Below are 25,135 nucleotides of genomic sequence, written 5' to 3'. Positions count from 1 at the left end.
TTACTGGCCATAAAGGAGAATTGTAGGGGAAATGAGACGTGACGATAATTCCCTGTTCTTCCAGCTCCTTTATCAATTCAGTAACAGGACAAATAGCAGCAGAAGGTAATGTGTATTGTGGAATATTAACTGCCTTACTATGGGGTAAAGGAGCAGCTGTTTGCAACAGATTAGCAGTCAGAGATGCATCTGTAGGAGATAAACTCAGGGACAGAAAGGGTGAGGTCCCTATTTCCCATTTTCCCCACGACTGACCCTTCAATACATCCATGCCCAGTATATTAAGGGCACCCAAAAGTAAGATCAGGTAGATTATCTGTCCCTTAGACAAAATCAGCTTTGCCCTGACCAGAGGGTGGTTGGTGAGTTTCCCATTATTGACTGCTTGCAAAGCAGAGGCTGCCCTTTGTAAGTGTCCTTATGTACCGTGGATATCCGGATTCCTGTGTCAGTGAGGAATGTTGTGAGGATGGATCATTAATTTGGGACCGTTATCTTGGGACTGAGATCCTCAGCAGTGGGAGTAGCACCCACCTTAGTTTCCTAAATATCCAGTCTAGGTTTAGTGCTGGTAGGTTTGGATATATCCCTGAGCTTACAGCACTTGCATGCTCTATCCCTTTGAACCATATGGTGTCACCCCATCTCCAAACACAGATCCCAGAGGGTTGTGAGAAGGAAACGATGAAAACTTGTGCATTGGCACAAAAGGAAAGTTGGCATCTCAGAGACAGCTCTTTCCCTAAACATATTTTCCATAATCTTTTACACTCATTAGTAACTGATCACATTTCTCAATTTCTGCTTTTGTCTTTCACACGGAGGCAGGCTCGCTCTTTTCCATTTTCTCTAGCTGAGGACCTCCCTTGGTTTTTACCCTCTGGGTTGTACAGTGGTATATCTGCCAACCTACACTGAAGGACATATTGGAGAGTAATACCATTTAAGCTTGTCTTAATGGCCAGTTCTAAAGATTCCCACACCCCTCAGCTTCCATTAGACACACATCAGACATGTGCAGGCTCCCATATCCCAAAGGATGCAGTTCTGCTGGGAGGGGTTGTCAGGCTCCTGGGGCAAGGGGTGCTGGTCCTCCTAATTCAGCTAAAATCACTGTTTTCACCATTGCTGCATAAAGGCCCTTTAGTTCTTCCTGGTACCTGTCCTGCCTACCTGGCTCTGCTTCAGTCCAATGCTGCTGCTTCCAGCACACATCAGGCCTTTGCATGAGCTGGGTTGGCCACACCAGGAGCCTGAGTCACAGACAGGCCAATGTCTCAAGCAAACAAACAAAAACAAACAAAAGAGCTTGTTTTTATTATTATTTATCAGGAAATGTAGTGATAGGAAGTGAGGTAACCATTTTACACTGAAAAAGTGTAGATTAATATTAAATAGTGGGGTAGATTTATATTGAATATTGGGAAGAAATTCCTTACTGTGACGGTGGTGAGGACCTGGCACAGGTTGCCCAGGGAAGTTGTGTATGCCCCATATCTGGAAGTGTTCAACGCCAGGTTGGATGGGGCTCTGAGCAACCTGATCCTAGTGGAAGATGTCCCTGCCCATGGTGGGGTGGTTGGAACTGGATGATCTTTATGGTCGCATCCAACCCAAAACATTCTGTGGTTCTGTGACTGTTTTCTTCTAATCGACTTACACAGTGCCACAGCCTGGTAGGTACAGGGTGATAAGAATATTATTTCACTGAACTCACCTTATACATGTGTCCACAGCTTGGTCTGATGATGCTTACACACTGTAAATAATCCCTTATTTCTGTGGCAAATCTCTCTTGTGTCGACAATTAAGTACCCTTTAAAATTCCATTTTTTTGGCTATGTTTACAGCAACATGGCTATTGCAAATGTGTAGAAAATGTAAATAACTTAGCTAATATTTTTGCTAGCCACCTTTCTCCTTGCCTCTCCTTCAGTTATGAATGCCTTGGAAAAGAGATCATTCTTGCTTAGTGCCTGAAAATGCCTGAGCTTCTAGGGGGAGCTGCAGTAAATAAAAAAAAATTATGCTGGATTCTATTTTCACTGAAAGAAAAAAAGAAAGGCATGTTATAACCCTGATTTGGTGTGATTATACTGTAAATAGGCCATAAACAGTCAAAGGGAAAATAACCCACAATATTCACACCTTTGAGAGACTGTGAGGTGGTAATCGCTATTCTTCCCTGCTGTTCAAAATATTTTCCAAGTGTCCTCAAAACTGCATTGGCAGCAGAACGTGGCCCAATTCAAGGGCTTTAATGCTACTGCTAAGTAGAAATGATTTTTGTCCTCGAAATTTTCAGTGAAATAGTCTGTATTTTGCAAAAGAAAAAGCATAGCTATTCACTGCAAAAGCACTAAGAAAAAAGGCAGAGACCATCAGAAATCTTTCTGACAAGACAATTCCATGTTTTAAAAAAAATTTGTCCAATTAAGGAAAAAGTACTAATGTTGAATTTCAAAAATAAGCATGTTGTATATGAAGATGACAGAGAATTTCAGAGTTGCTTGCTGAAGTTAATAGGGAGCATAATGTCCACTTTATACACAGGGAAACAGGAACAGAGATTTACCTTCAGCTCATTTTTTCACTTTTTCCCAAGAACTGTGTCACTTTGCATGCCACACAGAACTAGCATTTTAAATGGATGGTGTAGCTTACCTTTAAGACCACAACCCTTCCTTACAAGCAGCATGGCTACCTCTGCCTGTCACAATGCCACAGAAGAGCTCTGCCAGAGAATCATTCCAAAACCTTGCAGGGAGATGCTGCGCTTTTCCTGCCCTTTGTGGTCAGAATCTTTTTCATCTTATATCCATGCCCATACTCAGCACTTTAAAATCTCTCACCTTTATGACCTGTTATTTCTCAGCATCTTTTTGGGCTGATAGACAGCTAAGGATATAGATATTTACTGTCACTATGTTAATATCCAGAGGTCTTAACTAGCACCAGGACCCTATTGCAGCACGTACAGCATGCAGCACAATTCTACATGTTCTTGCCCTAAAAGACTTGCAAGTTAAATAAATGAAACAGACACAGGCTGGGAGAAGGAGATTGCATCTGTAAGTGTGTTTGAGACCCAGAAACTGAGCCCAGTGTTGTACATGGATACTGCAGCAGCAGAAGCCTGCAGGAAATTTCAAAAGATAGGGCTAAATTCATCTTGCTAACAAACATTCTCCATCAGCAATCACTCACCTCTCTGTGGTGCAATTAAACACTCACTGGCCTCCAGAGAACAAGCACAACTTTCTAAACTGGTGATTAAGGTCTTTGTCTGTGAGGGGCAGACATATGTTTCAGGCCTTTTTCCAAGGAGTGTGTGATGTGAAAGAGTATAGCATTTATCAGGCTTTTCCCCTCACAAGTCATGGCTCCTGGCTGCCACCTTTCAAAGCAGCAGTGCTGTGCCTTTTTGGCCAAAGAATTTTAACCATTTCAAAAGGAAACAGTTAATTTGGGACTCTTTAACAGAATAATCAACAGCACAGGGAAAGAGCCTGATGCTTCCTTGGACCCAGAGTCAGGTTCTCTTGAGTTAAAATGCTGTATTCTGAGATGGCCTGAACACTGAGCTACTGAGTTAAATAAAGGCCCCTCTCTGCCTTTTGTCACCTGCTGCTTATGGGCTGTGTCTTGTCTCTGGATAAGGTTGGCATTAGAACTGAAGGTAACTTCAGGTCTGTGAGCACAGGCTGGGAAGAAATTCCTCATTGCAGTTTCATGTTTATCCATCGTAAGCCAGTGTAATTGCAGACTGTCCCTAAAATATGCTGCACTGAATTTTGCAGCAGTTCAATCATCTTTTGCATCTGGGTCACACTGATGGTACAGGTGGTTTCAAATATAAATACAGGCCATCACATGGATGGGACACACTCTCCTGGCAAAACTGGGAGCTTTACCTATGTTTTTCTGTTTGAGAAGTGATTCAGAAACAATCAGATTGGTTCTGGCTCTGTGTGGCAGATTGCACTTGAGCATGCAGCAGCATCCTAGCCAGCAGAAAGCTGGGCTAAATCACCCACTGGAAGCACAAGCCTGCTTTAGCATTTAACACTTCCTTAGCATGTAAGGAAGCACAAGCCTGCTTTAGCATTTAACACTTCCTTAGCATGTAACAGTGAAACTCAGCAAAACGTCAGCTTTTATTTTTGCGTTGTCCTAGGCTCAAAGGCTCCCAAGGCTCAAAAGATTGCAAATGCCTCTGGAGTATCAAAGCTTCAAATCCAATGTAGCCTGGCTATTTTTCCCTTCAGCATGGGCAGTTACAGAGATGGGATGAATGCTCCCCATCTAGATAATTTCAAACCTGTGTTTAGCATGAATTCTGTCAGTTTGGAAAGCAGGCAGCTGACAGCACAGGGCAATGCAATGCCCTGGGATTCTGCTGGACTTGCACGTGGTAAGAGACCATGGTGTGTGCTTGCTGGAATGGGAGGGGTTTAGGTGAGATTAGTCAATGGGCAGAAGAACCTGCTCTGAGGGAAAGGTCTTGCCAAGATTCATGCAGGCAGTGGCATCAGAAAGGTGCTGCATTACAATAGACACACTAAAAGTCTTCCTATTCCCTTATTCTACCATAAGGACTGAGTTACTGTGAAAATCATGTTCCCTGCATGAAGGGGCAGAATAAAATACTGTTTGGCTTAAACCTATCCCTGCTTGTGAATGTAAATTAAATCTGTTCTTCATTTTTTTTTTTTTGTTCTGCTTCTTTTATCTTTGTGGAAATTTTCTTTGGTGACTCCTCTGTTGTTGTCAGCCTCACCCTTACAGGTGAAAATCGTGACCCCTTCTGAAGTTACAAGCTCTAGGAACATATCCTAGAGGCAACATGGAGTTACAGAACCCCAACTATTGTGCACTGGTACACTGGCTGTTCCTGCCCTCCTGTGCAGTTATTTGGGGAAAAGTTCTGTAGACCTGAGAAACTATATTCATAACATCCACTATTTAAGCCTCTCACTTGGATTCTTTCCTTGCAGTGAGAACTGACACACTGTCAAAGTTGACAGCACTATGCCAGTTTATTGCACCAGAAGACCTGGCTTTTCCTTTCCTCCCATCTGCAGAGCTTGGCTGCTCCCATTATAGGAGCCCTTTCTCCCTCCTGCCCCTAATAAAATCTCCATGCTTCACATGCTCCCTCAGCCTCCCTTTGATTCGTGCTCCCAGAGTCTTCCTCGCTGCTGACGTCGGGCGCCTGCACAGCTCTGTAATTTCCCGACAGCCCTTTTCAAACACTGCCTTTTAATCAGGTGCTGTGTTTTACCAGCACTTCCTCCTCTCGCTGAACGCCTTTGAAGCAAGGCTGCCAACACTGCTGGGGTTCCTTCTCTGCCGCCCTTTTTTGTTGTTTCCATACAGAATTCTAGGACAGAATTTTGTAGCTTTTTAGATGCTCTGATTTTTAATTTTTTTTTCTGTGTTGTGATCCTAATTTCCTGCAGGATTTCTTCTTCCTCTCCTGGGAAATTTGTCTCTATTTCTGGCATCTGTCCTTCCTAACCCTTCCCACGTTTCTTCCCCTCTAAAGACAGGGGAAAAGAATCCATTTAATATTTTTCTGTAGTAACGTCTATCTCATCTGTCAATAAATTACCCTTTGCCATCTCTGGGAGACCCCTTTGTCTCCCTTCACTGACCTTATTCTGTACCTTGCCTGTTTTTTTTTTAAGGGAGGATGCAATATCCCTGGGCTGTCATTCCATGAAGAACAGCTGTCATTCCTCCCATAGTGTATGCGAATGTGTTTGAGGAGGGAGGGGAAAGGGAGGGGGAAATAGGGGAGGATGGGGTTCTGCTGTTGGGAAATATGATGGTCCTATTCAGAGTGGCAAATGTTTTTTCATTCATGATATTCCACTGCAATTCTGTCTTTTTCTTCAGTGGTTTTAGACATTCATTTTCTTATTAATCTAACACTCATCTATTTGACATATAACTACAAGAATGTCTATTAAACATCTTTTTTTAACTCATTTTTTAACTCACTATGCATGCATTTTAGAAATGTCTAATTTCTGCACAGTCTCTGCAACTGTGAATGCTATCACACAGTCAGAGCTGCAGTCTAATACTACAGAGGTGGATTCTGAAAGCATTATCTGTGCCTCAAAACCATGAGTTTGCCATATCTTTTCAGTGTTACAAACTGAAATGCTCACTGAGAGGGTTAAAGAACACGGTATGGTCCTGCATGTAACTAGCTAGCTGTGCAGACCTGCAGAAGGAAGAGACAGGTCCACAAATCCAGCAATTCCTGCCATGTTCTTATTCCTCCTTGCGTTTTTGAAGCACTGCAGACTCCCAGATAACTCATCACAGAGCATTCCCTGCCTTTCTCATGGTCCAAGGGCTTTGTGTATAGCACAGGTACAAGCTCCTTTCTGCCTGCTCCTGCTCCCACACGCAGTCTAACCATAAATTAGTACAGTTTTAAAAAGCAAATACTAGTTTTGATTAAATTCTACCAATGTATTTTAAGAAACAAAGGAAGTAAATCCACCAAAGATGCTCTCACCTCTGTACCGTCTGGCAATTACACTTGTTAATGCATTTATTTTCACAATATTGGCATGAAATAAGGAAATGCAGTTATTGTCTCTGGTGTGCATAGAAACGCACCAAAGCGACCTCAAGGCACAAGACACAGCACGTGCTGGGGCCCTTAATCTCTGAGTACCTGAATCAAAAACCTGGTGAGTCTTGTTTGATCCAGCCTTGGGCTTTCCTTTGTTTGGAAGCCAGCAACAGGCACCATCCTTGTGTCACAGGCCAGGTTCAGAGATGGCCCCTGGACCTGTGAGCTCAGAGCTGTTCCAAAGGCCCAGATTAGCAACACTAGAGAGAGACTGAAGAACTTAAGACAAAGTCAAAAAGAATGTCCAGATACAACATACATGCCAAGCTCCTCACTTCCTTGTCCTGTGCTAGCAGGACATCAGCAGAATATCTTTTCTCTTAAAAGCACTGTAGTAGTTGTTTCACAACTGTTTTGTGATTGATGTCCACTCTGGCCCTTTCTCTCCCATCTGATGGCTCTGGCAGTCCCTGCTTGATTTAGCCATCCCAGCTGAAAAGGTAACCCATCTCCACAGCTAGAAGTAATAAATTCTTTAGCCACCACAGCAAAATACATTGATATGATCTTGAATTAAATCACTCATGTCTGCAGTCCTCAGTCCAGGATATCACAGTAAATTGGTATCAGCTGAAATCAGATTTACATTAGTAAATGTATCAGGCTATGAGCTGAACAGTTTGCACTGGCCATACCCCTCATTCAGCCACCTCTTCTTTGGGATAACTACTTCCAGCACCTTAGTAATGCAGCCAGCTGAACAGTGATACCAGACTTCTCCAGGGGGAATCACTGGGGCTTGGGAACCAGAGCTTTTACTTCCCTAGAAACAATCTGTGCCTTCAAGGACTAAGGCTCTGTCTGCATATGGAAATCAAGTTTTTAAATGTATTCAAATGTTGGTAATACCAACCCTGCTCCAACACCAGGAAGAAGGTGTGGAGTCTACTGAAGAATGGCTCTTGGCTACTGCCATCTTCAGGACTATCCCATGTTAATTATTCAGGTCTCTTGTAAAAAGACACCTGTGGCAACTGGCAGAGTATCTGCACAAACATTAGCAGCCTTGAGGCTGAGAAACTGTTAAATAGCCTTGGTAATAGAATATTAAAACCTTGATGATGAGCAAGCTAGCGTGGGTGGAATAATTGTCTGCTCAGAAAGAGGTGCCTTTTTCTCATTCTGTTCCTGTTGTTGAATCCTTATCTCCTGGATAAATAAAAACAAACTCCCCAGTTATTGTTCTCGTTCACCTTTTGACTCTTGATTAGATTTTCTGCAGATACATCCCTTTGGCAATGAAAATGGAATCAACGCATTTCTGATGCGCTCCAGTGGAATTCTCAGCCCCTGCTCCACCCTCAGACCACCAAGGTCCTCGTTTTCTGAATGGCAGTTAATTACCTGTCCTTCTAGCACATGGATGAGATACAACTTTCAGACAGATCATTTGCTCTGATTAACAGACTGTTCTGTTTCACTTTGAATCTTTATTCTCCTCAGCACTTGGAGCCAAACCTGATACCTTTTTGAAGAGAGAAACTCACGATGATACAAACTGCCTTGCTCAGGCTGCTTCTCCTTTCTATATATTTCAGTGTTTTCCCAGATGAGGCCCCAGGATTATTGCAAACGAGTCCCAGGAAGAAATGCTGCTCAATTAGGCGAAAAGAAACTCGAAGGAAAAAAGGAGTAGAGCCAGCAAATTGCTTGAGATAACAATCTCCCCCCACCCGTGTGTCTCTGTAACTAAGAGGATTAGCTGAACTTTCTGTGTCACACCAAAACTGACAATAAGCAACAGTGACTTCCCCCCGCTGGCACTTGTACCTTCACATGTTTCATTTTCTTGCCCACACTACTGCCTTGCCCCTTGCTGATTGTATGACAAACTTGGGGATGAACATGATGGCTCTTTCCTTTCCTTTAAGATTTATGACTCAAAGCCAAATAAAACCCAACTCAAGTTATTACATGCTCTGTTTCCTCCTAACAACAACTCACTTTTAACAGTGTAAGCTAAGCAAGGAAACATGGAAATATGGTCTCCTTGATCTCACCTGATCCATCTGCTGCTAGAGATGCAAACAGCAGCCTCGGGTCTGCCAACACGGGAGCAGGCATAAAGACGTCCCTTGGGAGCAGGACCAAACGTCTGGAATATATAAAGAAGTCCCATCAAAATTCAAAGTAACTGGGGTTCTGTGTAGATACAGCACTGCCAGCAAGGAGCTGGATGTTTATTTCAAGTTAAGATTTATCATTCTGTGGTAGGAGGACTACCCAGGGTAGTCTTGCAGTGAAAGGAAATAAACTTTGTTAAAGGACTGTCACCAGTTATGGAATCAGCCCCATGTTCCTCTGACAGTGGTGTACACATGATGAAAAGAATATGGCTTGTGGCTGAAGATGATCAAACATCAAATTATTCCAGGTTCTAAAGTAAACTAATTCCTTTTGCTTATGTAGACCTGTGACCTGTGTAGAACATCACTGTAAACCTGGTGAACAGCTCCTTTCCCTGAGCCTGCCAGAGAATGTGAACAGAGAGATGAAGTTCTATGAGACAAGGCAAAGGAGGAGCATTCTCCCAACCCACACGTGCTCCCTCCCTTCTCTTCCCTGAGTTTCCACAGAAGACTACAGCAGAAGGTGATGAAAAATCTGAAAGGTGAATGTCTCTGATACCTGAAGGGCTACACACAGGGACACTGACTAAGTAAGCACCTGTGCCAGAGTGAAGAAGGAAGTTGAAAGCAAGAAGGAGGTAGGAGAATTAGAAATGATTTCACACTGATGTAAAGCAGGTACCAGTGCACAAAAAGGGAATGTTGTGATAAAACAAGTTGGGATGTGGGACTCGGGTGATCACCCCCAGTGTAAGGTTGAAGGGAAATGCTGACACAGCAAAATCTGCAGCAAGTATTGGGGTTGGGTCATAAAATGCATGGGACTTGCCAGTTCTTGTAAAGCATTTTAGGGAACTAGGCATCTGTGCTGTGTGCCCTCTCATTGCTACACAACTCCCTGGACCTAAATTAAATCACTATGGCACTTCTGCCATGTTAAACGGTCCGAGCAGGTACTCTCAGGCCACATAAATTCAGTGAAGTAGTGTTTTGGGTGTCCCTGTACAGCTTTATTTGTGATCAAAGGGTATGGTGTTGTGGGGGAGAAATACTTCCAGACAGATTTAGACTTTTACTCCAAAAATCTGTTCAGACTGAGGCATTGTGAAAACTGCCCGGTGTATTGCCACGGGGCAAGACTGCCTTGTCACTCTGTAGCAAACCCTGTCTCGCCTATATGGAGGAGCAGTTTTAGTTCAAAGGGATCCAGGTCCATTCTCTTTCCCCATTTACATGAAATGGGACTAGAGTGGAGCGTGGCAGCCTATTAACAGTGCCCCACAGCACTGCAAGAGTTCTGCCTAGAGAGTGAAGGACACCGTGTCCAATTGAAATTACAGAGGAATTTGGGGTAGGCAGAATGTAATTACACAATTGGAATTTAAACTGTGAAATTAAAAGGAAATATTCAAGGATGAAGGGGCAGAGAGAATCCCTAATCTCCAGCCAGGCTGGGCTGTGTGACAGAAAAGTCCCTTTCTGAAGAGGGAATAAGCAAAGAGCTGTCCTGGAAGAAAGGGAGGTAGAGAATAAAGACAATGTTTTCAAAAGCACCCTAACTCCAGCTGTGTGTTTGTTTCATAGGTTATGTCTATTCTACAGAAAACCTTGCGGTTGCTAAAAGGCATCAGATGTGTCCCTCTTGGCCCCCTCTTCACTGAGGTCAAAAACAATTTGGTTCCTCATGTAAGCAGCACCAAAGCATTCCCAAGGTCTACAGCAGAAAGCGTGCTGTACAACTGGTCAAAAAAAGGAGTTCAGCCCTGATTTTCGTATAGCTACAAACCAGAATTTGCCCTTCCACCTGAGTTTGTCACACTGCTGGCACTCTTGCTTTAGTATCTGAACTTTTCCCAAATCTTAGCTAGTAATCATCCTAACAAAAAGCAGGTATTTTTTAAGGGTTTTGCTGTAGCAAGGGGAGGAAGAGAAAAATGCTGAAAGCAGGTCTGTGACAGTTTGGAGTGGCAACTCGAATCAGGCAATTGCAAATCCCACTCCTTAGAGATCTGAATCAAGTTGTAGGACCTCATTGTTGTCCCTCTCAGAGCAGAGAAACAGGTAAAGATGCCGCCAGCCCTGTGGGTCTCTGGGAGAGGAACAATAACTGCTCAATAGGGTCCTTCAATCAAGGCACAACAGAGAGAACTGGGGGCTCGTCTTCTGGGGCTGCCCAGCTACACATGCAACCAAAGACAAGTTTCTTCATTTCTCTGCTTTAGTTTGCCATTGCTAAAAAAGCACAGCAATAATTTTCTAAATCCTCAAAGCTGGTGATTTGTAAGATGTAACTGGTTAAAATTGGAAGGTTCAGAAGCTGCATTGATGACAACTATTGAAATGCATACAAAAAACTGAGCTAGAGCTAAAGTAAGTGCAAGCAAAACAGCAGAGAGTGAGAAATAGATTGAAAAACCCACCTGAAAAGATAAGTGTCCTTTTAGTAATTACCTCTCCCTTTCCTGAGGATGTGTGAAGGTTCTGAATTACAGTTTTTTTTTAAAATATGAAAATGAAAAACATGCTTCTTTTTGTCCATGCTCCCATTTCTTATCTCCAGAAAAGCAGTTAGCTGCACTTGGGAGGGGCAGAGTATTATGAGGTGATACAACTTTCCTGCTATAATTTTATTATTTTTAAGATTCAGAGGAGTGGCAACAACTCTCAGAAATAAGAGATTCAGGGTCATCCTTTCTCCAGTCCAGAGACAACAGAATAGGGTCAGAACTGAAGGCAGAAAGCAATCTGGTCAAAGGCAGCCAGAGGAGTGTGCAAGGGGAAAAAAACAGCCAATATATGCAGTGGACAGTCTCCATTTCTCTTCTGCTGTTCGTGCTCAGCACTCACAAGGTGCGTAGGAAGGAGATGTGAAGAGGGGGAAAAGTATAATAATGGAGAGAGACAGGACTGGTGGGTCCCAAGCCTTGGGGATAAGGGTGGACTCTTTTCCATGCTTGAGAACAGGAGGAGAGTGGAACAATGTAGGAGAGAAAACAAAAACAGCGTTGTGGTTAAGGTACTGAACTGCACAGCCTCCAAGCACCTGGGTGTGAGTCTGTGTCCCACTAATGTCGGCTCTGACACTGGAGGGACTAGGCACAGTCTTTACCTTGCTTTTCTTCACTTCTCCTTCTCAATCAAGAAGGTGCAAATCCTATTTTTCCCTCGTTTTTTCCCTGCCAGCTCTCTAAATTGCAAGCTTTTTGAGAGGCAGTGTCTTTTGCTATCGATAGCGTGTTCAAAAAATAACACTGTAGCAGGGAGGCTGCCGGTTCCTCTGTCAGGTTGCGTATGACGATGAGAAATAGGAAATGGACAGAAGCACACAGATAAGTTTAATTAAATGTGAGACAATCCGTGCAGTCCCCAAGTGAAAGGAATACAGAGGTTTCTGAGGACCTATGTATGAAAACACAAGGGGTGAAGAATGACTGTTTTGAGGCAGAAGCCTCTAATTATCTGGATGACCAAAGGGAAAGCAGAAGTAAACGTGATTGTAGTAACAGGGCCTTCTGTAGGGGAGAAATCTCATGTGAAGAAAACACGATAGAGAGAAGGGGGACATCGTGTGAGAAAAGCAGCATCTGGGATTCACATCTGAGTGGCACGGTGGAATTGGAGCAGAGCAGATAAGTTTGCTCTTAATTTCCCTATACACTAGAGCTGTTTCATGAAAAGGATAATTTCCTTCCCTATGTGCTTTTTGCTTAAATACTGTGATTTGTGTTTCTTTTGATCCCTGCCTTCCCGCCTCATGTTTCTTTTGTCCTCTGCCTCCCTACCTTAAAAAAAAAAGGTCTGTGAAGCACTACTGAATTAATTCTAGCAGGAGACAGAAAATTCAGAAGGTCACATAGCAATCATAGAAAATTTGGGGTTATGGGCACAAGTCAAGCAGGCCAATTAGGGTTAGGAATTAAGAGGTATCTGGTTCGACACCAAAACAATGGACGCAGATACGCTGCAGAGCTTTAAAAGATCCTCAGATACCATTTCTTCCCTTTACATGTGGTGTTGATTTTGAACACTGTATTGTTTTTCACCACCAGAAAATCTTTTTAAAGCAAAATCCCTGTGAGAGGCAATTCTGTGTGGCTGACAAGTCCAGCCAGAGAACAGAATCACAGGGTGCTGCTCGCTGCTCACTGCTTTGGGCTCTGTTTCAGCGCATACTTCACCACCATTGTGAGCCCAGTCTCACTGACTGCAGCTGAACAACCAACTTTCTTGCTTATGTCTTTTTGTGAAATGAATCCAGGGTGCTCAGCTCCTCGCAGGACTAAGCCTTGTATCATCTTTGTGTCCAATTATCTCAAATTTCAAGTATTTCCAGCAAGTTGCTCATGAGTAAGACACCAATCAGGCACTATGTGGCACTCACAATTGAAAGAGAGGTAAAATTTATCTGATAAATTATTCATCACTAATGATTTGGCCAGCTTTCCTGGATATATAGCCACAGGGATGTATGACACCTTGGGGAAGGCATCAGATAGAGATGCATTCAAAGAAAACTAGAGGAGAGGATGCAGACATAGATCCAGACTAATCTTTAGAGGGAGAGGGAAAGCACCTATGTGACTTGAGTGAATTAAGTTCTCTTTATAGGTGGTCAATTAGAAAACACAGAGCAGATTAATAACTCCCAGAAAATGACCAAAAAAAAACCCAACAAACAAACAAACATACAGAAAAAAACCCACCAAAAATAAAAACACCAAACCACTAGGAAGTACTTGTTTTCAGACATCTTTTCTGCGGTAGCTGTGGGTTCCAGCTAAGTGTGCAGAAGCTGAGTGAGAGCAAAGGCTAAATCAGGTGTGGTAATGGGCGCAAATTCTCCCCAGCAAGAAGCTGCTGGGATCAGGGAAGAGGTTACTGGGAAGTGGCATGCCGGACTGAGAGGAGTCTTTGGGCGAGATAGGGAGATACGGGAGAGAATATTCAGCGTAGGCAGGATTAGAGCTGTGCAGAGCCTTAATCTAGGCAGCCCTTTCTCTCCTCGTTTATCTGTCCTGGTGCAGCCCCTGCGTGCTGCAGTGCTGGTATAACCTGGCCATAAAACTGGATTAACTGGCCCACGAGGATCATGGCTGAACTGAAGAGGAGCACGACAATATGCCTTTGTTTACATGTTCGCTCCTGTGAGTGCAACACAGATCTTCAGGAGACAAAGTGCTTAATTGCTGGTTTAGGGTGTCAGCAAATGAATGTGCATGAGTAGGACTGGTGTTAGAGCAAAAACCTTCCCCTTTCACAGTGCAGTCCATTTCTGCTAGTGTTTTCTGCAATAACAAGAGGTTATTTTATAGGATGGCAAGAAAAAAAAAATCCCATTACCAGAGGACCTTATTTTTAAATAAAAATGACAAAATTACATTTCTGATTCACCCCTTGGAGATACACCCTGCTGTCTCCCTCATTCAGCCTTTCCTTTTTGGCTCTCTCCTACCAATGAAAAAAAAATCTAGTGGCTGTCTCTGATACGACTCCTAATTTCTTCAGCAACAGCATGCAAGAACAGATCCCCGACAGTTCCTCTTACTCCATGATGTTTTGCGCCCCAGAAGGAAATCCAGCTTGGACTCTGACCCATCTGAGTTAATGACTCTTGGAAAACGTTAAGACCGAGTCCTTAATGAATGCCATTCTACACCAGCCTCCCTTTCTTTTTTTTCTGGAAGTACATTACAAAGCTCAGGGATAACGTGTATTTACGCAATAATAAATGTGAGTAAGTTTTATTTTTACCCTGCCAAATCTGTCAGGAATTAACAAAGTTTTGCCACTCTGGCTAATTGCTCGTCCTGATTTGGAAGCTTTGAATCTCAAGCTAATTTTATTTGTTGGTCCCTCTGGTCTCATATTTACTCCCCTTTAACGAGGGAGGCATGAAACCCGACTCCCCTTCCAGGACAATTCGACGCGGGAAGTGTAAAAGGATAAAGTATTTGAGAAAAGCACCCCAGGAGCATTGGGCTGCCCAGAACGAGGGAATGTTGGGGTGGGGTTTTTTGAACAGAGGAGAATCGCTTCTGTGCAATCGCTCTTTTCTGGAGGAAAACCAGACCCTCGCTTAGGCACCCTCCTCCACGGGAACTGCAGGTTCTGCGATTCCATTTTCCGTGGATGCAATTCCTCTTTGTGCACAGGGGCTTAGTCCTGCCCAGGCTGGGGCAGAACCTGGGTGCAGGTGCAGTGCAGACGGGCATTTCCACAGCACCACTCTCACACAGCGGGGTTCACCGGGAGGCTCCTGACAGGCACCTGTCCCCCACAGATTATTCCAAGTTTACCCCCCCAAAATCTCCCTGCCTCTGCTGATTGCCTCAGTTTACCTCAAAATCTTCCTTCTCTCCCCTATAGATTAGCTCAGATTTTACCTCCAAAATATGAATTTTGTCCCTGATAATTACCTAGATGACCCATCATGAAAAGACAATGGCTACATTTACCTTATCCCCAAATTGTTCATTCTGGCCCTAAAGATTCAGTTAGATTTTTCCTGCAAAATACTTCTTTTTCCTTACAGATGACCTTAAGATTTCCCCCCAGATTTTTCCCTGTCACCAGTGATTACCTCATTTTTACCTTAATATGTCCATTCTCTCCACTAGAGATCATCTCAAGCTTTAGCCCCACAATTTTCCCTTCCCATCCACTACTGACAGCTTTGGTTTTACCTCAATATGTCACTTCCCTCCCCTACAGATTAACTCACATTTTACCCACCAAATTCCCTCTTCCTCTCCACTACTGATTACCTCAATTTTACCTCAAAATGTTCATTCTCTCCCATCAAGTTTTATCCCCAAAACCTTTCCTTCCTGCCCACTACAGATAAGCTTGTTTTCACCCCAACACGTCCATTCTCTCCCTCCTACTTTATTTGCTCCCCAAAACATTCATTTTGTCCCCTGTAAATAACCTAGATTTTACAACCATAAAAAAAAAACAAATGACCACGGGATGGACCTTTATTTTGGGGGGGGGGGGGGGGGTCGGACCGCCCCGTGCCCTGAGGGGGCGCGCGGGGGGCGCCTCAATGCGCACGCGCCTCCCCCCATCGCCCGCCGGCGGCTGAGGGGGAGCGAAGCGAGACGGTCCGGCCGCGCTGCGCATGCGCGGCGCCGCTCCGCGCCCTCACAGGGAAAGCGGCTGAGGAGAAGTGAGGGGAGGGGGGAGCGCAGAGCCCGGGCCGCATGCGCCGAGCGGCGGCGGCGGCGCGGGCAGGGAGGGAGGAGAGAGGGAGGGGAAGGGGAGGGGGGAGGGTTTATCGCGCGGCCGATTTTTGGTTAAAATATTCAAAATGGCGGACGGAGGAGCAGCGAGTCAAGATGAGAGTTCGGCGGCGGCGGTGGCGGCGGCGGCAGGTAATCATTACTGCGTTTTACATATTCATATTCATACTCGCGCGCGCGGGGCGCACCCCCCCCCCCCCGCCCGCCCGCCCGGCCCCGCTTAGCATAATTTATTAGTACTCAGGATTATTATAATTAACGGCACAGGAGGGAGCGGGGGGGGGGAAGGAGAAGGAGAAGCAGAGCAGCCTCCCCGCGCTGGGGAGACACACACACACACGCACACACCGTCCCTCCCGCACACGGAGCCCGCACGCCGGGGCACCGGCCATGGGGGCGATGGGCGGCGGCGGCGCGGCGAGGCGGAGGGGTCGGGGCGGGAGGGAGAGGGGACACACACGCCGGGAGGGAGGGGGGAGGCAGCCCCACACCCAAAAGCGTTCGGGGGTGGCTTGGCCGCCACCCGGCCCGCACGCCCACAATAAACCCGCTTTACATATTCATGGCGTGGGGGGGGGGGGGGAAGGGAGGGATGCTGGAGGAGCGATCCCGGCGGGTCGCCCGTGTGGGGCAGGGTCCCCCCGGCGGCGGGGCGGAGGGGGCCGGGGGTGCTGGTCCCTGGCTGGGGCCTGGGGAGGCAGATAGACTCGGTTTCCTTAACACTACCCTCGTTGCCCCCCTTCCCCGCAGCACACCCCCCCGCCCCCCCCCCAAGCCGGGGTTTATTTCCCCAGAGCCTGGGCCTTGCAGCGTGGGGCGGGTGGGTGCGGGGAGGGGGGCAGGAGGAGAGCGCGGTTCGGCTTTTTCATTTAAAGCTCCCCCCTCCCCTCGCAAGGGGCGGGTTCGGTGGGGGGTGGCCGCGGGGTGCACGGGCAGAGCCCCCCCGAGCCTTTCTCCGGCGGGAGAGGCACCCCTGAGGGCCGGGTTCGCCCCCCGCCGCCGAGGGCCGCGTCCGCTCCCCCTGAGGGCCGGATCTGCCCCGGCCGTGTTTGCCCCGCTCCCCCTTTGCCCCAGGGCACGGCGGTGCCGGTCCCGTCCCTCTTCCCCGCGCTCTCCCTCTCTTCCCTCTCTCTCCTTCTCATTTGAATAATGTCTAATTCGGGGAGGTTTATATTATTGAAATGGCCGCCCGGCTTTCCCCGCCTCTCATGTTTAGTAATTCAGACCTTTAATAACAGCCACTCAGAGCCCAACGCCGTGTTTATATTTTACATTCGCCCCATGTGCTTTTGTGGTTCAATATGATTCTTCTTTCTCGCTCTCTCGCTTTTTTTTAAAAATTTTCTTGGCAAACCCACAGGGCCCCGAGATCAAACCCAGGCTGTGTGAGGAGAGGAGGGGGAGAGCCAGGCCCCGGCTCCTCTGGCAAGCGCCTAGGCCTCACTCTGCTGCTTGATTTATTTACTAATAACCAAAATGACCCCCCCATCTCCACTCCACCCCTGCCAGCAAAAACAAAACCCTCCTGGGGCTTGAGCAGCATCAGATCTGCTCATAGATTCTCAAACACTCATGTCTTTTAAATAAGGAGCTTATTTTTAATTTATAGCAACTCAAGACTGTAAAGCTGTTCCTTTCATATCTGCTTTTCAGAGGCTTGGGCATTTTTGGTCCCTTTGTCCTTGATTCTTTTCCTTAAAGGAGAGTTGCTTCTAATTTACGTTTCCTGGCACTGAGAGGGCTATAGAAGACACACTCAAAATCTAAACAGCTTTCCTCCTCCCTCTGAACACAAACAGAATTGAATACTTTGAAGATAATCTTATTCACCTTCTTTTTGCTTAATGTGGATGAGGTCTAACAGTGCACTGTGTCAGATGCTTTTGTCACTGCTTGTATCTTTGACTGTTCTGGGTTGAGGCTTTTTTTTTTTTTCCCTCTCTTTCATTTAGATTTTGCTTTCAAGACAGAAGATACCACTAGGCAGTGCAGGGTCTAGAAAGGAAGATAAGTTTTCTGTGATTGTGCCATAAGAACGCCAAGTGAAAATTGAAATTAATCCTCTTAAATTGTCTGGAGTAATTCAGTTTTAAACCAGATATTAGTCTACTTAGAAATAAAACAAATGGGCTACTTGATTAGGGGGCGGCAGTAATTTAAAATAGAAAATATTTATGCAGGGATGTGTTTCAAATAAAACTGTGTAGGTTTTCATTAGTGACCATTGTTTTCACCCTGTGGAGAAAAGGATGGAACAGCAGGGTACTTGAGGGTAGCAGTGCCAGATTAGCATGTAAACATCTCTGAAACACTACTAGGAGGAGCGTTCACGTGCAAGTGCAGATGGTGTATTTCGTAGTTTGGTTCTAAATTTAATTTGTCACAAAATACTGCACTGCAGCTAATGAAAAGCATTTTGATTTAAAAAATAACAGCTCTGATATTTATCCTTTTTTCTTCACCCTTGGCTAAGACAGGCCTTGAATACAAGAGGAAAAAAAAAAAGCTGCAGAAGCTGTAATGAGACTGTTCAGGTGACTGACTGTTTCACAGACCAACAGCACAAGGCTGCCTGGACAAAAAGCACTAATATGATTTCATGCCTTAAATAGCATATGTTTTTGCACTCGCTTCACAAGATGTGGTCAAGCCGATGATGTCATTGGCCAGAGGACAAGGTGCAGTTAATTTGATTTATTGACCTGGGGTGAGGTGTAGCACTGAAACCTTCTCATAGGGAAACCATTTATCTGAGGACAATTTCCTTTATAGCAGCAATTTAACCACTGCTGAGACTGTAGATATTTTATCCAGCATGATAAAAATGTACATTGCATCTTGTGAGCAAAATTTCTTTGTCACTGGTGTTTTAGTAATTTTTATAGAATGGAGTACTGGACAGTGGCCTTGTGCAGTCTTATGGCTGAGCTGGGGTTTGTAACGCTGAATTCAGATATTTACATGCCAAAATACAGATCTGTTTCTCTCAAATATGTATCTGTGTACCTGTGTTGCAGTTTAAAATTCTACTGGAAGGTGCTGGTGGTAGAAATGTGTCTTCACCAGTGAAGCCCATAGGTAACATGTTAGCAGAATGCACCTTTTCCCAAACCTTGGCATCACCTTCACTTGTCAGAAGGTGCCCTGACTGCTGTGTGGGTATTACTGCTCAGTCTTGAGTGTTTGTCTGAGTCTCAGACTTCTGTGGTACTTTGTCACAGGCAGGTGTCAGATTTTAAGCTGCTCCTTGGACCATCTATGTGTGTGTTGGATCAGAGAATAAGAGAAACTTTTTTTTCTCTATTGTCTACCTGGCTGTTGTGAGAATGGAAGGTTGTGCTACTGTTACAGTGCTTCCTCTTTTTTATCAGGAGAATATACTCTATTTTGGCTGTCTTTTCAGCTTTTAATTTGCTGGAGACAGAAGGAAGTGTCCTCCTGTGAAATAGTTCCACTGCCTGATTACATCTACTCAGTTATTAAGGTGATGCTGCATTTTTTATCTTTTTTTTTTTTTTTTTTCCTTCTCTTTTTCAAAACTGACCAAGACTTAGCAGTCTGACACCTGGCTGGAAAACAAGCCAGGCTATGCCAGTAGCCATGCTGCTGCATGTGAAGCAGAATTGGGAAGGTGCGTGTCAGGATGGTTTTAAAACAGGAGAAGCTGGAGCTTCCTTCTTGCTTCCCAGAAAGAAATGAGGGAAATCTAAGCTTCCCACCCTGTTATTTAAATAAGAAAAAAAAATCTCAGGTTTGCTGTCAGTATCAATTTCTCCAAGACGAGCCTGCAGCGGTAATGCAGGCAGTGAGTTGCTGGCTCCCCGTGCTGGCCGTGGTGCCTTGCGAGCGCGCGCTGGTCTCGGCGAGCAGCGGTGGCCGTGGCTGGGGTGCCTCGTGTGACACGAGCGGCGAGGTTGCCTTCGCCTTGCTCTGCCTGCTGAGCCCCACGAAGCGCCAGCATGCTCTGTGCTGGGAGTCCCTTTTGTGTGAGGAACTGCTCTTCCTACTTTGGCTTGATCATAATCATTTATTGCCCAGGAAAATGAGCTTTGGAATACCATTGTCACTGAAATAATAGTTGTCAGATTTCAAGCGGTAAATTCCACATTTAGAGTAGCACACTTTTGCTGTTTTCTTTGTATCTAGATGTATGAGGATGCAAGGAGTTCTGGAGTAAATGTTTTTCCCATGCTGTTCAGGATGTTTTTGTTGGGTTGATTTGTCATTCAGTGTGTTGCTGTTAAATGGGGTGCAAGTCCCTCTTAGGCAGGTTTGTTTATTCTCCTGGTTCTCTGGCAAATTAGCAATAGTTATTTGTAGCATGCACTGAGTTTTCATTTGCTTTCCTTAAATTTTGACTCCTGTGGAGTTCAAGATTTCAAAACAGGTTGCAGCATCATCTTCTATTCCTCTTAAATTCTTGTTGCCCTCAGGACAATAATCTCGATATTTCTACTTTATACAGCTGACAATTAGGCAGCCTCTGCTCCTTGCTCTTACAGCTTTATTATTTTTATCTGGAGAGAATCAGTGACAGTCCTGGCAAATGACTGTCTTTTTTGACATACGTATTTTGAGTCTTGGTGACAAAGCTGTTGTCAAAAGAAGGTGTTGAACAAAATTAAGTATGACTTGAGCGTCCCAAATGTGATGTGCTTAAGCTGCAGTGTGAATGAGAGACTATCTCGTGTTGCTGGATAGACTTACAGTGCTGGCTGTTCACTGCTGCAGAGATTTGCTTCTGTTTAGCAAATCCCCCCCTTTTCCAAATGTGCTTCATTGTTATGCAGAGCAAGTTAAGTGTGGGAATTGTTGGGCTAAGTGTAGGAGATAAATTTAAGGGAAGATACTGGTCTCAGGGTGTATTAAATAATTGCTGGCATTTCACATGAAATGGTTTTACAATGGAAATCTAAAGGAAAAAGAATCTGTAGATGTATTTTCCTTTCTGTAGCTCTTTGCATTAAATTTCTTGAATTGTATGAATAGGCCCTCATGCTGCTTCATGTGCACTTATTTTTCTCTATAGAAAAGGGAATAATTACTTAAGATCTCAGTATTATTCCTTTCCCCAGTTTCTTATTTCACAACTATCTAGGAAATACCTACATTTGTTAACTGTATTATATATGTGAAGTTTATAGTGCATTAGAAAGTCTTTGCAAAAGGAGTTTTTTATGGACTGCTGCCGACTAATTGAATTCATTTAGGGTTAATAACACAGTTGAGTGATGAAGTGTTGGTTTGGTGTAGAGGATTTACTGGGTTCCAATCCTGAGTTTGTCACCAATTTTGCTTGCTTTGCTGTTCTGGGCTAAATCTGTGTAATGGGAATTATAGAGCACATTTTCACAGGGGTGTTGCTGGGAGAGAAATTAGCTAATGTTTCCTAGTGTCTCTGAGGGTAAGAGAGCTGTGATTCTTGTGCTTTTCCACGCAGTCATCCAGGCTGGTGCCCGGGTGGAAGTTTGCCGGGGATGTCTGAGTGCTGGCGCTGTTGGCACTCTCCTGTCAGCGGCGGAGGCCTCCCGTTGTACAGGCACAGATTACTGTCAGTTCTAACTATGCTGTGATGCAGATCTGCTCCAGGGTATGCGCTGCAGTGACAGCTTAAATCAGCCCCAGCCCGGCCTCGTCTCCCTGTGTGTTCCTGCCTCCTTCCCTGCGCTGGTGCAGATGCTCGCTGGATTCCTTTGCTGAGCTAGTCCAGGGAATTAAATTGGCAGAAAACAAGCCTAGCCAAAAATAATGAATAGGTTTTTTTATGGTTTAGCTCTTTGAACTGGCTTATAGTAAGATTAGACAAATAGCAGTACCAATCAAGGAAGGGAACAAGAAGCACATGTGTTGACCCAAGTCTTCTCATAATTCCATCCTCTCTGATGACTTTCCCATTGGCATAGATGGGGACTCATGCTCTCAGCCATGTGATCCTGCCATTTACTTGGCACCTGTCCTAGGACTTTACTGGATTCCAGGATGCCCCAGGTTAGCTTGCTAACCTGGTGGAAAACTAGCTCCAGATCATTTTACGTCTTTGCTTTGTGAAATTGGCTCCAGAAAGACCTTTAAGTGCAAGCAAGGGGGTAGGAAGAACACTGAGTGAAAGTGGAGGAAAGGAAAAGAAGGAAGGGAAAGGAAGCTTCCTCCTTTCAAAAGGAGCAGTATTCTGGTTAGCTTGGTTATAGAGCTTTGCTTTTAGATTGCCATAAATCACTGTGAAACCACAGTTGATTGAGTTGATGAGCTGCACTTGATTTAAAGTGGTACTGGCCAAGGGGAAGCAGTGGGAATGTACAGCTGTGGGCACTATGCTGGGGCTTCTCCTGTTGCAGTAGGCTGTGTATGGAGCGTGGAACTGCACCTGAGTAGAATAGCAGCTTGGGAACCAATAGATGCTGAAAATTTGGTGTGGTTTGTACTGTCATAGGTATGATTGCATTAATGGTAGCAAGAGCAGAAACTCCAATAAAAGTAGTGGATGAGACTGTTAAGTAGTTCCCATTATTTTAGTGCTGCTTATAGTGAGACACATCTGTAGAAGGGACTGTGGCTTTAAAGGACATATTGACAGAAGTACTTGGGAAATTACAGACACCATTACTTCTGCTAAATTTTGGACTGACATCCTTGTAAAGCAACCTTAAAAAAACCCCCACCAAACCCAAGCATAAGTGCTTCAGCCATTTAATATGATCACTCTGAGGCAGATTTATCTTTTCTATAAATTGTAATATTGTGACAAGAAACCTTTTGCTCATCATTCCTTTTATTTTTTCCTTCCCAGAAATCTGATTTGGCTGTATAGAGATGAAGTATCATATACAGCATGTTTGACACTGTATGACAGGGCATGAAGCTTTGGAAAGGGAAGATATGAACATCTGAGTTACTAAAACAGTAAATACAGTTGAAGACTTAAAATTAAGTGTAGAAAAACCTGTTGAATCAGGCTAGAGGTGCAGCTTGCTCCTTTTTCCTCCTCCTTTTCGTTGAGGGCTGCTAGGAAGTCACCATCTTTTTTGCAGCAAGCTCCTTCGCTGTTTGTTCTCTTTGTCCTTTCGATGATTCAGTTTTATTTGAAAAATACCACGTGACTTAGTAATTTGTGCCTGACCATAGCAGTGTGAAGTTGTGGCTTTATACTACTTGGCTGCAGCAGAGGGAGAGGAGTGTACAGTGAATACAGGTAGAAATGATTCACATTTGAATCACCCGTTTCTACATTATTAGTTAATGCAGTCTGCTGAATGGGAAATGAGATTCAAGTTTCTTTCAGGAATTCTGTTGGCAAAGATTTGTTTCTAAGTATTCATAATTTTGTTTCTTACCTGCTGATCTTTAGTAGGTTATTGCTTTTATTTGAAATTTCAAATGTAAGTTTAAATAGACACTTGAATTTTTCTAAGGCTGCAGAGAGATGGATATGCCAGTAAATGCTGCCTCCCCTCCCTGCCAGCTCCTCTGGGTGCATTTCCCACCCCATCTTCCCATGCATGTACACACAACTGCATGCACATATGCTTTGGAAAAAGTAACAGAAAGCTTGGGCTGGGGACAGGTTCTTCTAGCTCTGATTGGAGTAGTAGAAGCCCTTACTGTTTCTGATTGTCGGTGTTTTCTGTTCCTCTGTACCTGTTAGTAGGTATTTCCATTTGGGTACTTTTCAATCCATTTCAATGGAAATCAGTTGAGTTATTAAAGGCTGTGATTTGAAGTGTCTAAAGTAGCCCAGATCATTCAGATTGAAACCTGTGAGGGATGCTTGGAGTTGCTTTGTCCTCACACCTGAGGGTGCAGTTCATGTTACCCTTAATCCAACTGAGGGGTGGGCTGCTGCCCAAAACAAGAGGGAACGTGAGCATGGCAAGTGTTTGGCCATGGCTCTGTGGGCTGTTGCCCCTTTGGATAGAGGCTCTGTAGAACTCTGTCCTGGCTCCTTGCAGAGATGTGTTGGGGTTGTGTGAGGAGATGGGAGGTAGGAGTGCAGAGGGAACAGTCGCTTTCCACTTGTAACATTTGTTTCTGAATGAAGGTGTCTGTTGATTGCGTTGGAAATATGTGGCCCTTTTAAGGTATTACTGACTTTGCAATGATGCTTTCCTGGTTTTAATGAATTTGTGTTGATCTGAACTACGCATTTTAAATTGTTTTATTTCCAGTATCACAAGTGAAGCATGCAACTTAAAAGTAATTTCCCTTAAATGGATTTTATAATAAGAGCATCTTTACCTGCTGTTCCATTTCAGTCTCATTACAGATATTTTAGACAGCTTATGGCAGCAAAGTTAGCTAAACTTTGGAGTTCAGAAGTATCTTTTGGAACAATGGAGAACTTCTGCATATTTAGTCTGAGATTTAGTAGCTTGTGACTTCAGATCAGTTCACAGTGTGTCACACATCCCATCTTGAATCTCTTCATCACTAACCTCAATTCAGCTCCTGGTTTCCTGCCAGGATGGCTTTGCTTTGGTTGGGAGGGGTGTGCCAAGGTGAGGAAGAGAAGACATCAGCTGCCAGGCTGCACTGCTGCCCTAGACAAACATGGCCAGGTACCCATGACTGTAAGACAGGCTTCTAGCAAAAGTTCTCACGTGAGAGCACATCAGGTGGAGGAATGTAAGCTAGAAACCTGATTGGTTTCCTGATTGGTTGTACTCACTTTTGCAGAAGGTGAGTCTCCTGAAGTTGCAGAATTTTTTCATGTATTTGTTCACCCTTTTTCTTTTTTCAGTTTGTGCAAGGGGGTACAAAGAAGGAGTAAGCATGTTGTTCTTTACCTGTTTCAGTCACGTGTTGGGCTGCAGCTTGGCTTTTGGGAGTGTAATCAAAGGAGCTATCCCTGTGCTTGTCCTGTTTTTATGGTCTTTCATAGTTGCCTGTTGTTGGAGAAGAGTCAGGTAGATAGATCTCTGGTCAGAGCCAGGATGTGATTTTAGTTCTCTTCCAAACAAAAAGAAAATACCTTGCCCATGTATTTCCCAGTGCATCCTAAGTTTTGTACCTGGCTCCTTTCCTAAATTGTTCAGGAGCACTGTGAAGGAATTTAGGCAAGATGGTGTTCCCTGTCTGCGCATTTGCAGCTCTGGGGAACAAGTGTGAGGTTGCTCCAAGGGCTTTCCTAATCATTTTTATTCCCTACGAGGGAGTTGGAGAACTGGCAGCTCCTC

At 44.5% G+C, this 25,135-nt stretch overlaps 1 protein-coding gene across 1 annotated transcript in view; it reads left to right on the top strand.

Moving 5' to 3' along the window:
- The first annotated feature begins 16,051 nt into the window (after window positions 1-16,051).
- Window positions 16,052-25,135, top strand: part of POU2F1 (POU class 2 homeobox 1) — a 101,174-nt gene continuing 92,090 nt past the window's right edge. The window contains exon 1 of the mRNA XM_059493318.1: window positions 16,052-16,097. The gene's annotated coding sequence lies outside the window, so the exon portion shown is untranslated. The remainder of the gene's footprint in view (window positions 16,098-25,135) is intronic.

This window comes from Ammospiza nelsoni, chromosome 2 (genome assembly GCF_027579445.1).
Source record: "Ammospiza nelsoni isolate bAmmNel1 chromosome 2, bAmmNel1.pri, whole genome shotgun sequence".
In the NCBI taxonomy this organism is placed as follows: domain Eukaryota; kingdom Metazoa; phylum Chordata; class Aves; order Passeriformes; family Passerellidae; genus Ammospiza; species Ammospiza nelsoni.
The sequence above is the reverse complement of the archived record's forward strand: the minus strand, read 5'-3'. Positions and strand labels throughout refer to the sequence as shown.